Here is a 14,840-nt window from a genome sequence, read left to right on the forward strand (position 1 = left end):
CATGTAATTGTTTTCAAATGCGTGCAGGCATATGCCTACCCTCATACTCATGTAGGTTCGCCAGTGTGTGGGTGCCTTGCATTTGCTTATGATTATCATATAGTTTGAGTACCTAAAATCATTGCCAAGAAAATTGGATTGGATTGGCAAATTCAACCAGAAATTGATACATAATCTAGTCAATAACAAATAAAAGACGAGATCAAATAAGAACTAATATTAGACCAATGAACTGGTCAAAAACCATTGAACAGAACCATAATTTTAAACCAAATTAGTCAGAAAAAATAATAAAAAATACTTAACTAAAATAAGAAATGGTGACCAATTAAAAAAAAAAGTATGCCCAAGGCCCGCAGCTAATGCAAGCTGTCACTCAAAGGCATTTGTTAAGCATTATCACTCCCTTTCATTATATTGATGCTAGCTTGCCTCTCTCCCTATCACTCAAGCAATGCAGGACTATCCCCCTCAACAACAGATGCATTGGCCCATCCTTTCACCAAGGTTTTTATTATTATGATATTATTAATGAGTATCATAAATTTTAAACTATCATGTGAATAGTATTTTAGATTCTGAAATTTTAAAATATGCAAAAACTCTTTTTAACTTCTAAATTTTGAGTGCTTGAAATTTTACTGTTAAGTTAAAAAAAATGGACGTTACTTTTGTAGTCATAGGGACTCAATTGCACTCTGATATGACACTGACTTTGATCTTTAAAAATAATTATCATTTTCTTTAACTTAAGGGCAGGGTTTCAGGTGCTCGAAATTTAAATGTTCATGAGAGTTTTTACATGTTTTAAAAGCTCAAACATCTTAAACCCTAAACTTTTAGGGTTTAAGATGCTCATTAACCATCTTTTCTTCGCACATTTGTTCATTTTTTTAGTTTCTTAGACTTATTTATTTATGTATGAACGCCTCTTTTATCTCTATTCTTCTAGCTATTTATCTATATTTTTATTTCATATGATATCATTTTATTTCATTATAATTTGCCTATAAAAAAAATGCTTAATGACCAACCTAAAAAACAAATGTGTACCTCTTTTATCTTTTTTTTAAATTAATTATTTGGACTTATTTCTTTACATGTAAATATCTTTTTCATCTCTATTCATCCAAATATTTATTTACATATCTTTTCAAACAAATTTAGTTCTTGTTTATTTTAAAAAATATGTGATCACCATTTCAAAAAAATCAACAATGATTTTGAAACTCCAAAAAATATAAGAAAATTAATTTAAAATTCTCTATAATATTTAAATATATTAACTTAATTATATTCTATCTAACCTCGATTGACTATTAAAACGTGAACCAATGCCTCAATCAAATTAATGACCAATTTAGTTCTCATAATATTACTTAAAATTCATTGGACACTTTGCACAATTGAAAACAAACAAAAAGACTAGAATTTAAAGCTTAAACCATTTGAATTCATAAAAATAGTTGTTTTAGTTAATAAATAAATAAAGGATTAAAGGATATTTTTGGCCTTAAATTATTTGTGCAGGAGTGTCTAGTATCTTAATTTTTTTTTTTGTGATTCAATATTCCTCTTCAACAATTAAAAATAGTGCAACATTGCCTCCACCATTAACAAATATTAATTTTGATCATTAGTGGACTCAAAAAATTACAAAAAAATATCTATAAATTAGAGAAAAGGACATAAAAACTTATGAATAAGTACTCTATAAGAAAATTAATACCGACTAAATTCTTAAATAATAAATAAATATCAAGAGATAAATGTTATTTCTTATCATGTAAAAGACCAAAATATCATTTTAACTTTCTATAATTTTTTGGGTTAACTAACAATTAAACTTAATTTTTTATTTAAATATTGAAAGGAAACATTAGAATACAAAAAAATTAAGATATCAAACGCACATGCTCAGACAATTGAAAGGCAAAAACGCCTTTTAATCCATAAATAAATATAGAAGATTCATATTGCTTCTTTACACAGATCAGTGGCAACGAATTTTTGTATTCTCAAATCACAAGAAATATAAAAAAAAAACTAAGGAAAAAAAACAAAAGGGGCCAAGAAAAATGGCACATATAATCTATAAATATAGTAATAGTAAAGTGCATCATGATCATGATCCTTTTCATCTAAACAGTACCATGATTTTTCCTTTTTCTTTTTTCATTTAACCTTTGTGTATTAATAGTTTATGTGCGACCCATAACAAAAATTAAAAAATAGGTGTGAAACTCATAGTAAAAATGTTTATAGATATGAGAATCATAATAAAAATAATATGGTATGAGATCAACTAATTTTTTATTATTTGTTACTTGTATTTTATATATGTATAAGATAATTAATTGTATGTAAAATACAATTTTAAATAATAAATTATAAAATATAATATTTTGTTATTTAAATCAATCAACTTATTTCTGTTTGCTTTTATATATGAGCAAATTTTAATCCATTCTCAAAGTTTTAAAAATTGGTTCATCTTAATAATTATATCTAAAATTAAAAGGTTTGAATTAAGATATACTGGTGATTAACATTTTATTTTCCCTGATTTAATGATACTGTAATTTAATGAAGAGTGATTAAGAAAAGATGTCATAAATACTTTTTTAAAATTATTGCTTTCCTTGTAAAAAAATAACAACAACTCATGAAAATTTTGCTTATATTCAAAAATGGGGGAAATATATAGAAAAACTTCTCAATGGATTATGATAAAACTATAGTGATTTTATGAGATACATCATATTTGGATTTTAGGATTGGAACAAATCTTAATGAGTGACACATGTAACATAATAACAATTATTTAATTTAATTGGATTGTTAGAAGATATTTTGTTATAAAATAACAAACAAATACCAAATCTTGAATTTTTAAAGGGCACAATAAATGTGAGAAGTCTTTCCATCATGAGAATTATTTTAAAATTTTATAAGGAAATTACGTATTTATAATTTTCAAGTATTAATATTATTCAATAATATAATTGATATACTCATTAAATAAGTAAATTTAGGTCATTTAGCAAATTTAAATTTAAGATAAATCACAATAGTTCTACAATGATCCAACTATTTTTAAAAACATTTAAGATTTTATTTTAACATATTGAAGTTGCTAACATTAAATGTTGCAGACAACTATAGTTAATTGTAATTTTAAAATTATATTTTAATCTATCTACTTTTTTATTATAAATGTATATGTGGAATTTATAATAAAATTATAAATTTAATTTTTACAAATTATAAAAATTCAACTCTACAAAATTGAAATGAGTTATCTGACAATTGCTTTAAATAATATATATTTAAATCACCATTTAAATAAAAAAATATAAACTATTGAGAAAAAATTTGATGTGAGTTTTTAAAAAAGAAACATTGCTTCTATATGCAACAAAATGATATGACTCATTTTTGACATTAAGGCTACACAATTAACATATTATTTAGGTACATGTAAACTACTTATATATAAAAATAATCAAATCAATAAATCTAACATGAAGCCTTTTCAATTTGATCTACACTAATTTATAAATGCTTCCATTCATTATCTTCTAAAATGATGCTATACATTACATGAAATGCTCCAAACCTTTTGTAATATCATTTTGCATAACTCATCATTCTATCTAATCCAAAACATAAGAAAATTTGATACCATAAATTAGAAAATCCAATATAGCATAGTGAACTTGACAAAGATAATTAAAAATTTAAAATATATAAACTTGAACTTCATCATAACCATAAGCGCAAATATGTGTGAGTGAACATAGAACCAATGGACCAATAAAATAAATACAATCGTCCAAGGAAAAAGAAAAATAACAAAGAGAGTAGGTAATAAATGCAAGAGAGTGTTGTGTACAACAAATTTGGAATGCTTTTGGCCAAATAAAATTGGAATGAGTTACCTTTTAATAGGAAATATCAAGAAAAACAAATTTGAAGCGAGCTTAATTAATAAGATAAGAAACATTGGTTCTATGTGAAACGAATTAATATATCTTATTTTGACATTGATATTTCACAATTAATATAGTATTGAAGTACAAAACATGTAAACTACTTATACATAAAAATAATCAAATCATTGAATCTAACTAATTTTATATGCACCGTATAATTCATCACCATGAACATAATGAACATGGCATCCTAAAAACATTATATCCCTGCTATGCACGGGGAGAAAATCTAGTTAGAGAAAAACACAAATACTCTGCACACATGTTGATCCAAAACAGCGCACTATTAACCACATTAAAAGGGGGGGGGGAGGAGAATCTAGACAAAGAAGAGAAATTGTGATAAGAAATATGAACCTTTTTTTTTAGTTAGGAGAATATTCCAACCATATGTGCTTGAGAATCAAAAGTAGCATATGTAATTACATAACATAAACAATTCAGAAATGAGAAGTAAAGTTGAAATTGCTCAAAGAGCATGAACGTTGCAGAGAGGAGCTAGAGATTACCAAGAATGGAAGAAGCAAGGAGACCAAGAAGAAGAAGAAATACCCGGAAAGGCTGATTCATAGCCATCATGAGTATCAATTTCTGAGGTGTTCTTACTTGTGAACTAAGAAGTGTAAAGCTTTGTTCTCTTTAGATGAATGTGGATTTTGAAAGTTCTATAGGTCATACCTTGAAAATTCAATTCTTTTGACGAAAAGAAAAGGAAAATTCAATTCTCAGAGTCACATTTATGATAGACAATAATATTAAAATCTAACCTTCCAATACTGGTGTTTGGGTTGGTTTTTTTTCAAAAAAAACTTAATTTCTTTTAAATAAAATGGAGGATTAGAACATGGTGGAAAAAATTAAAGTTTGAATTTTATTAATAAAAAAGTTGTTAGGAGAGTTATTCTAATTGAATTTAGCAAAGCTCGAATATGATCTGCTATAATATCTATAAGAGATTATAGATACTAGACAATTATATAAGAAAACTATGATCTTTGGAAGCATTTGATGGTTTATGTCATTATGTGGGAATAATTTGACTTGCAGTTTGAGTTTACTAGAATTTGTTAGACATAACAATGTACAAGGAGGCAATAAAATACTTTCAGAATATGCAAATGATAAATACCGCAAAATGTAATAATTATTTTTTAGTCCTAGATGACTTGTTTGGAGTTTTAAGTTTTTGTGAAATAACATGTTTGTCCTTGTTATTTTTTGAATCTCTCTCCACTTATGGAGCACTCCCCTATCATCATCGGATGTGAGATTGAAGGTTACTGAAATCTAGATGCATCATCCATATATAAATTTCATAAACCCTTGCTATCATTTTCTTCATCTTCCTTCCATCCACTTCTAGATTCAAATTTTGAAAAACCATAAATAAAGAATACAAATCCAAAAATCATAAATCAAATCAAAGATGGATATGAAAACTACAAATCTAGAAACCTATCAATTCTATTGCTATCAACAATGGTGAGAACCTACAAAGGAAGGTGATGGAACAAGGGGCATAAAAGAGAAAGGTGATATATTGGTCATCCAAGGCAAAGGCCTCTATCAAAAAGCAAGGGAAGAGGATGGAACAAGCATAAAAGAGGAACAAATCTTAGAACCCAGAAAAGATTGTGCTTAGCATTCTATCTCGTTGTAGTTGGTGATGATATGGTGGTCATCAAAGGCAAAGGCTTCCAATAGCCAAAGGCTACAAGATGCATTACATAAGGACCTGAGAAGAGTAAGGGCGATGACACTTACAATATTGTAGGAAGGACTTTTAACAACAGTTATTTTTAACTTTTTACGTCGGTTATTAAGGGGAAGTAAAGTAAAAAAAAATGAAGTGAAAAGTCAACCTTTCACGTCGGTTATTTAACCGATGTGAAAAAGACTTTTTCAAGTCAGTTATTATAAATAACCGATGTGGAAAGCTTACTTTTCACAATAGTTATTTTCAAAAAACAGATGTTAAAAGTTTTTTAACATCAGTTTTTTATATAACTGTTCTTAAAAGTCTAATTTTTTTTATAAAAAATCATTTTTTATACATCCAGAACTTAAAGCTATAAATTTCAATAGCCATCAAATTCAACTTAAATATCAACAACAATAAAATTAAAATCCAACTTTCAAGCCATGAATAAATTATATAAATATTATAAAGATTAGAAAATTTTTTTGGCAAAGTTTCCCTTTAAAATAGGACCTTCCAAAATTTTAATAACAATCAAATTTAACTTAAATCTTAATAACAAGGAAATTTAAATGAAACTCCTAGGCATTATAAAAATTTAAATTAAATAATATAATCTTAAACAATTTCTAAACACATAACAATTTAAAAGAAAGAAACACAAAATAATTAAACCGACAACCATTCCAAACTGAGCATGGCTAATGTTAAGAACAAAAATAAAACTTTTCATATCTACAACTACTTACTACTTTAAAGTATAGAAATTAAAGAAAATTTTGAAAAAAAGAAAAGAAAACTTATTTTAAAGGCGGAATGTGAACGGACGATGGCACCAAGAATGAAGTAAAAGAAGAATGAAGAAGAAAACACCCACAACTAAAGAAGTGCTAAAGAAATCAACAGTGAGAGAAGGAAGAAGGAAGAATAAGAGAACAAAAATGGCTCTTAAAAAGCAGAATGCGAACAAACAATGGCACCACACAAAATGGCACAAAGACGGCAAAAAAGTGATAACAACAAAACCCAGAATGGTGACTTAACAGTGATGATGGTGGACGGAGTGATGAACATTGACGATGGCAAAGGAGGAAGCTTTTTCAATTTTGGGCCTAGGGAGAGAGAGCATCAAATGGAAAGGAAATTGAAACTGAAGGAAGAATTGTCAAAAGCACATCTTTCAAAATCTAGAATTTGAAATGAAACCAACATGGTTTTAAGTTTCCACATCGGTTGTAGAAGCCATCGACGTGGAAATGTATGAAAAAAATTTTTTAAAAAAATTGACAATTCATGTCAGTTTTTTAATAACCAACATAAATTGTAGTTTTTACATCAATTTTCTATAGAATTGATGTAAATTTTTTTGCATATAATTACTATTTTGCCATCACCTTTTTTTTACTATGGTTTTTTTAATAACCAACATTAAAAGGCAACATAAAAAGGCTATTTTGTAATAGTGTTAATATAGTGCCAATGAGCATAGGAGCAACGAAGGCAGTGTTGCTCGTGTTGCCAAAGCCAAAGGGAAAGCTAAATGAAATAGCATTGAGGGTGTCAATGCTGAACATATTAGTGGTGGACTTGGTAGTGAACATGAAGAAGGGAGCATCGATGAAAGATGTGAATGAGGCATTTAGGAGAGCAACGAAGGGCCTTCTGAAAGGCATACTAGAGGTGTGTGATGTTCCGCTTGTGTCCATGAACTTCTTGCACTGATGTTTCTGCCATTATTGATTCCTCTCTCACCATGGTTCAGGGAGATGACATGCTCACAATGGTCACCATCACTATCCTTCTCTCCAACGAAGGGCTTAACAAGTGGAGGGAAAGTTAGAAAATAACAAGGGCAAATATGTCCTTTCACAAACAAAAATCAAAATGCCATACAAGCCTTTAGGAATTAGAAAATAATTATTACATTTTACGGAACTTATTTATCATTTGTAGATTTGGGAGATATTTTTTGTCATTCTCCCTAATGTATATTGTATGATATAGGTTTTATAATGATAAATATAAAACTAATTAACTATGACAAAAATATTTTATAAATGAGCTTCAAATAGATTGTTCTATGTTATAAATGATAATAAATATGAAATGATAAATGTCGAACAATACATTAAAAGTGAGCAGCAAGTTTGATGTTCCATATTTTTTTTTATGATACGGTGATTATGAAAGAAATTAATTAATTATATAAAACTTCAATATGTGCTTAGTTGAATTCCATATATATGATCAACCTTTTTATATTGTATTAAATGTTATCATGTCATGCTTATTGATAAATACAACTTGAACTAATTACTTGATCTTGGAAGGAAACACCTTATTGTACGTTGCCAAAATAAAAGAAAGTGGGAGCATTGAGTAGAAGAAATTCAAGTTATCAATATCATACGTTACCCAAGAGATCTCAGCCCTCACGATACGGATGAAGAAAAAATGCTCTAAGAATTGAAGGATTTAGAAAGATGAAGATTTGAAAGATTTGATGCATCAAGATATATATATTTATCTTTGTCTATAAATCTTTATTTGGAACCCAATGATTTAAACATGCATTTATTGGTTCAAGATGATTTGATAACCAAAACATACATTAAAGCTTTAACATAAAGTGAGATACAACTTTTATGATTTGTTAGTTTGACTTTGATCATTGTTTTGATGGTATCTCACAAAATAGAAATAATTTTCACATGAAGCTTGTTTAATTTGAAAATAAATTTCAAAAACTTTTTAAAGATAGTTTATACTCTCAGAAATAGAGTTCAAATGAAAACGTTATGACTATTTAAAATTGAGTAGTAAGGTATTGATTTTGCACATAATTTAATTTTAACACCTGGTCATATATTTTTTATCATATCTCACAAGATATATTAAATTTTAATATAGAAATTATTTTATTAAAAAATTAAATTTCAAAATCTTTCTAACTATATATAATTTACTAAATTTAGAGTTAAATTGAGAGATGAGAAATGTATATATAGTCTTTGGAAGTTATATGGTAAAATCTGAACATGTCAAATTTAAACTTACACATCAAGGTTATTTTAGAAAGCCAATTTTCAGTCTGGTTAAAGTCTTAACATGTAACTTTAAAATTAACATGGTAGCAATGCTTTGAGAACACTTGATTTACTCTATGTGGAAATCTAACTATCTTAACTTCAATTTGAACACATCAACGTTTCTTTGTAAAAATATTGGTTCATCTTCTATAAAAATATTGCTTTAAAGGTTATTTTAGAAAGCCAATTTTCAGTCTGGTTAAAGTCTTAACATGTAACTTTAAAATTAACATGGTAGCAATGCTTTGAGAACACTTGATTTACTCTATGTGGAAATCTAACTATCTTAACTTCAATTTGAACACATCAACGTTTCTTTGTAAAAATATTGGTTCATCTTCTGTAAAAATCTCAACTAATAAACTTGATCACCGATGCTTTAAAAGTTGGGCTGAACATCAAATTGAAAATGTCAATGATTTATGTATTTTATGATTCAATTGGTTAGATCATAATCGAACCAACGTAATGATTAAATAAAATGATATTAGATAATCTATGTATATATAAGAAATAAAATATCAAAATTTTAAATTACTTAAAAATAAATTTAAATATAATTTTCTTTTCTCTTGTTAAATTAATATTACTTAATATTAAGTTTAAGGTATACAAAATGTTACTTAAAAGATTAAAAAAATCAATGAAAATATATTATTTAAGAGTAGAAATCACTGTAGAGAGACTTATCAAGGTGTTTGTAGGCTCTAAGATACTACCAGATTGGAATCTTCAAACTCTACCAAGGAGAAGTGAAAATCGCCACTAAACCCATCTTTTTCCTCTCTTCCTTTTCATTTTCAAATTTTTGAATTTTTTATACAAAAAAATTTTCATTTGCCGCAGCCAATAGATGGGCAATAGGACAAAGAACATACTTTTGAGTTTTCTCGCCAATTCTCAAACCCATTAGGCCTGATGAGTCCATTTTCCCAAGCCTTTAACAAGCCTATAAAATTGTCTTGAACGATAGTAAATCAAATTAGAATGTTACAAATTTCATCCTAACAAAATTACTCTCTACCAACCTCCCTTCCAAGAAATAGCAACATAATTGTAGGTCTAAATTTTTAATGCAATCCCTTGAATAGCAACAAGTTAGTTACAAGAGAAATGTTTCTGTTAAATAATATCTAAGGGCTTTCAACCTATTTCCTAACTTCAAACATAATATAAATAAACTCAATAGTTCAAAGTTTTCTTACACATGTTGAGCAAAAGCATCAATGATCAATCCTGTACTTGATTTTTTCACTTCATTATGTATGATGTAAAATTCATTAATACGAAGCAACCGTAGGATAAACTATCTTTTAAGAGAAACTACATAATATTTTAATTGTTTTTCCTCGTTATATCAACATTCAAACCAATCCTAAAAAATGTTGAACAATGAGTTAATATTAGAATCTTAATAACAAGGGGAACTAATTCTAAACAAGTTCATAATCCATTAAGTGAAAATCATTTGAACGAGTATAACAAGTAATGTACACCATAAATCACTTTACCAAAACATTGTTTTATCATTTTCATCTTATTCTTAATCCTAGTATATGGTTATATATATACTCTAACCCTAACCCACCTTGAAAGGTATTTAAGTCTCCCAATTCTAGGATATGCTTTTTGGGTCTAATACACGTGCTATTTGATTAGGGTTTGCATATAGCAAGTAGACAAACACTACACACACAAAGAGTCATCTAAAAATTAGTGACAAACAAATCAAGGCAAATATTTACAAGACTCAGATACTTATTTTCAATAATTAGCAACTAGAACTTGTAATTGTTTAAATAAATATTTACAATTAAGTCAAAAGATGAAATAACAAGCACATAATTGCAAGATATACAAGCTTTTGGTCTAATACTCATTGTGAACACCGTATTTTGTCCGGATATTTTTTTTATTTTAATAATAAAATCATAAAAATATAAAAAAAATAATAATACAAAAATGAAATTTAATCCCTTTTTAAGATTATATTTTCAAAAAATAATAATAATGATAATTTAACAAAATAAAAAAAAAGAAAGGTTAAATCTTGAAAAAAGAAAATCTCTCCTAAATTATCCCAATCATTCAAGAATATTGGGAGTTTACTTTTGAGAGTTAACTTTTCTCTCCTCAAATCCTATTTTCATTTAAATACATATTTTATATATATATATATATATATGTATGTGTGTGTGTGTGTGTGTGTGTGTGTGTGTGTGTGTGTGTGTGTGTGTGTGTGTATTAATCAAAATTATTAATCAAAATAATTAAAAAAAAGAGAGAAAAAGCTGGGCAAAACGCTAATAGAGATAGCGTTTCATCACAGCTTAAGTGGACGGTCAGGCACACACGAGCAGAAACCTGCACACACACAAGAGAGTAGAAGGAAAAAAGCATAGCAAAGAAACACAGAAACAGCAAAGAAACACAGGCACAGAGACACAGAAACAAAAACAAGCACACACTTTCGGCCATGCAGCAGGAAAAAGGACAGAAATAGCAGAACACATGAACAAATAAGCCACAGACGCTGAAAGAACCAGAGGCAACAGACACAAAATGCAGAAGAAGTAAAACAGAGCAGAAAGAACAGCAAGCAACCGGAACACGTACGCTTATGCTTTCGGCTAGCAGGAGAAAAGAAATAGAACCAAGGATGAACGCATGCATGAAGGAAATGGCACAGCAGAGAAAGCAGATGGGATGGCACAGAAAATGGAGACAGAAACGCAAAAAAACAGAGCAGAGACTTTGGCGCACACAGAAAACGCAGCAGAAGAAGAAGTAGAGCAGGAGAGTAATGATTCACGTTGTCCATTCTCTATATAAGGAGAAGACGGGGACAGCAAAGAGAGGGGAATAAAAAAACAGAGAGAAGAAAGCGATCAGAAGATTGTTGAAGAAGGAACCGAGGATTTGAGATTTTGCTTCTGCTTGGGGAGACAAGACGAGAAGGATCAAGGAAGAAGGGAATTTTCGAAGGATTGAGGACTGATAGGTTTGAGAATTCTTTCATTTTTTTATTTAAATTCTTGTTCTGCCTTCTGATTCTACTTCAGGTTTTACTCCATGAAATCTGATTTGTGGGGTGTTTGTCTCATTTAAAGTTGTATGGATCGAAAGGCTGAAACCATTTTTCTAACATTTGCTAAGTTTGCTTGTATTAAGCATGATAATCCTGTTCTGTTAGCTGGGTTTACGTGAATCATGTATGTTCGTGCGTTGTGTTTAAGATGCTAACAGAAATGTGACACAAGAAAGTATGCATATCTAAAATTAGTAAATGTAAGATGCTCAAATCTGATTCCATATCATGAGGTTGAATATTCGAAATCATTAGTATACTTATTTCATGGTCTGGCTACCTTGGAGATTGTTAAGAAGTTATAAATAGTACTGCTTTTTTTTAAATGTTACATGGAAGTATTTAGGTAATAAAACTTGAAGCTCATGGTTTTAATTTAGATGTGCTCGGCTTTAAGACGTGATTTGAACTCATTCTCCCAAAAGTGCAAAGTATATACTTGCCTTACAACATTATAGGTTTTTCTTTTTTAGAATTAACCATTATGACTAATTTCAGAAGGTTCACTTTATGTTGTTTGAACTATCCAAGCTGCAATTGCTCATGTCCTAAATAGCTTAAGGAGAATGTTTTTTTTTTAATGGCACCTGGTTGTTCCTTGAGTCATAATTATAAAGATTGCTAGGTTGCTTAATAATTAAAATTCAAATCTGCATAAATGTGACCATATGTGATTAATAGACATAGTTTCAAATGTTCAAATAAATTGGTTGAGTCTCCATAAATAAAATAATTTCATACCGTATAAATCAACAAGGTCTTACGGGTGTGAGGATCAATCTACTATGTATTTATATGAATTTTAAAGGCTCATCATTAGAATTCACTATCTTTTATAATCTAAATAATTTATTTAAGTTCCATGTGAGATTTTCAGAATCTTTGTAAGGACTTAAATTAATCACATTATCACGTGGGATAATAAGTACTCACAGATATAGTGATTCTCAATTTCTATATTAAATAAATGATTGATGCAAATAATCATATAATTTGATTTATAAAAATTAATTAATCAAATTAATGTATTTAAATGGTAATCATATTCACCAATTATATCTTTTAGTCATGTGAGATTTTTGAATCTCCGTAGACTTTTAAGATAATCGTATTATCGTATGAGTCAATAAGACGCTGCAGATATAAATATTAAGTTTTTAAAATATATATATATAAGTTATATATTAAATTAATTAAATTAAAGACATATTTAAATTTAATTCCTTTATCGTGTGAGATTTTAAAATCTCCGTAGATATTTGGGATAATCATATTATCATATAAGTCAATAAGGCTTTGTAGGTATGTTGATTAAAATTCTTCAAAACATGTATCTACATGCTAAAAAAATTATTATTAACACTTAAAAATGTACATAAGAATATAAATAAATAAATAAAATTACTAAATTCTCTTATCATGTGAGATTTCAAAATCTCCACAGATACTTAGAATAATTACATTACCGTATGAACTAATAAGGCTCTGCAGGTATGACAATTAAAATTCCTCAATCATAAAAAAATATAAAAAAAATTTTAAACCTTTTTCTTTTCCAAAAATTCAAAATTGAGAAAATATTTGAAATTAAATCACTTTTTGCAATTTAAAACACACATATCAAAATTTCAGAAATTGTTTTATTTGCAAAATGGTGAATTATTTCTAATTAATTTCTCTTCAAAAAAAATATTTTCACCAACAAACTTTTAAGCCCGAACTACGTGGACTTTGATCCTCATCATAGGCCTCAAAGTCAGATTTTGAGTTAAGTCCGTCCTCCCTCGTAAATAAATAAACATTTCTCACTTAATTCTTATCAATTTTATCAAACACATGAATACAAAAGGGATAATTAAAATAATTATAAAACCATATTAAAAGAGCACAACAAACTTTAGGTAACCGTTCTGACGAACGGGTGTTGTGGGATGCCTAACACTTTCTCCACACTCAACCGACTCCCGAACCCATTTTCTAATTTCGCAGACTACCCTTATCCTCCTTTTAAATGGTTTCTCGAGATTTACCTCAAAATTTTGATGGTGACTCCTCGTTCGATCCGGTTCCCACCGTGAAGGCCGGAACCTCCATTCGCGCGCCGTCTGCGTCGCATTTTTTCGGGTGCGACACTTATGCTATTTGATCAGGATTGCATATAACAGCTAGCCACCATAGAATTTTGAAGTATATATGCTATGTTGCAAACTGCCAGCACACAAACTAGATAACACATTATACGTACAAATAGTCAGGTACACCTTAGCAACACACATATTGAGACAGATATTTACATGACTCACCTGCGCTTATTTTCAATAGTTAGGGACTAAAACTTCCATATTTTAAATAAATATTTACAATTATTTTTTAGGGACTAAAAATTCCATATTTTTAAATAAATATTTACAATTATTGTTTTTAAAAATATATTGAGATTTAAAAAATTATTACGTAGATAAAAAATAAGAAAATTAATAAAACAAGAAATTGAGTAAATGATAATTTAATATCATTTGAAAACAATAGAAGTAATAAATATTATTAAACAATCACCACTTAATATGAAACTATTTAAAAATTAAAATCATTTATCATTATTCATTTATTATTTGTACATTTGATATTTAATATATATATATATATTATATGCATATTTTGGCTCATGTTTTTGTTTGAACAAAAGGAATTAAATGTGCACGGGAAATATATGAGGCATGTTTTTAATTATAATTAGGGCTACATAAAAACGTGACCTAATGGGACTTTGGCTTAATCAAAAATCTAGTCATTTTCATGAAAAAGATTAAGTTAAGCAACCCATAATCAAGTCTAGTCTTGGTATAACCCAAAATCGAACAAGATCGAATTGGTCCAGCAAGACTAGGAGACTAGTTCCGATTTTATCTAGTATCTCACTTTTTTCCCCTTTTTTCATCTATGAGAGGTATCAATTTATTTCAACTTAC

This window comes from Prosopis cineraria, unplaced genomic scaffold (assembly GCF_029017545.1).
Source record: "Prosopis cineraria cultivar Desert tree isolate PC_DT_omini unplaced genomic scaffold, ASM2901754v1 PC2, whole genome shotgun sequence".
Lineage (NCBI taxonomy): Eukaryota > Viridiplantae > Streptophyta > Magnoliopsida > Fabales > Fabaceae > Prosopis > Prosopis cineraria.